Here is a 1,327-nt window from a genome sequence, read left to right as displayed (position 1 = left end):
ATGGTAACGGGTAATAAACTGAAAAAATGACTAAGAGTCAATTTCATGAATCTACACATTGGGTCGATCTGTTTCTGTTCAATTAATCAAACCAGAAGTGTATTAAAAAAGAAACCTTTGAAGCAGAGTGGAGATGTCCTTTTCGCTGATTGAACCCTTTTGTGCTTCTTCGTCTTATCAATCATTGTGATTTTTCAACTGAAATCGCATCACAAAAATCAAAAAATTGAAATTAAAATTCAAAAAGAATACCTTTACAGCCAAATATTAATAAACATAAACAGAAATTCCAAATGTACAAAGGCGTGTAAACAAATCGAATCAATTAATCAAACCAGCAGTGTATTAATAGAAAACTGAAAATTTTTAAAACATACGATACGAATCTGTGCAGTGAGTGCATCTTCCTTAGTGTCATCCAATGCCTTCCCATAGCAAGTTCAAGGTCCACCACATAAAGACAAAGTACCGTGTTAGGCAACTAAAAAACTGATAGCTGAGGAAAAAGAACACAAATCATGACACGACCACAATATGCAATTTTGTCAGCAAATCCTGCAACGCACTGAGAATCTGCAGATCATCTTCTCAGTTACTGAGGTTTTCTGAGATCTTGTCCCAATCTCTAAAGGAACCCCGCAATCCTTTGCTATGCCTTCACCTTTCAGTGAGCTGTCATAAATTTTGGCTCATCCAGGTTGTGGTAGTCAACATTGGTTATGTATTAAAGTGATTACATCCATGACTATGGAATGAAACCAAAAAAAATATTAAAAAAAATTATGACTTCATTTTTCAAAACTTAAAGCAATTGAGATTATGGCTTTGAAAGTAGAGTCGAATTAGAGTTCTTTTTTTTGATAAATAATAAATTTTATTCAGAATTCTAGTAACGAGATAAACTAGAAATATGCAAGGGACTCGAGAAATGCAAACAAGGACAGACAGCTAAAGGGCAACTCTGAGGCAAACTCAGATTTTTCTCTCTTTAAATTCAAGATTGCAGGCAATATTTCTAATTGAATGGACTAAGACAGAACATATTAATGGCTTACCAATTCCCAGAACACCACTATCAGAGCATCTTTGACATGCTGTCGTAGGAGGTGGAGTTGGAAATAGGCACCGATAACATGGACCTCCATTGTAATTGTAAACTGTAAGCTACACAAATGATTTGAGGATGCAGTTGCAGTAAGAATTTGAACAATATAAAACAAGACGAAATTCCACAAAGCTAACTTTGAAAAGGACAAGCAGCATATTTTGACTTTTTTGTGTGCTTTTACCTGAAGGTCTCATTACAACTTGTAAATCACATATTAAC

The sequence above is a fragment of the Camellia sinensis genome, unplaced genomic scaffold, assembly GCF_055761805.1.
Source record: "Camellia sinensis isolate YWXY unplaced genomic scaffold, ASM5576180v1 Unanchor10, whole genome shotgun sequence".
NCBI classification, from domain to species: domain Eukaryota; kingdom Viridiplantae; phylum Streptophyta; class Magnoliopsida; order Ericales; family Theaceae; genus Camellia; species Camellia sinensis.
The sequence above is the reverse complement of the archived record's forward strand: the minus strand, read 5'-3'. Positions refer to the sequence as shown.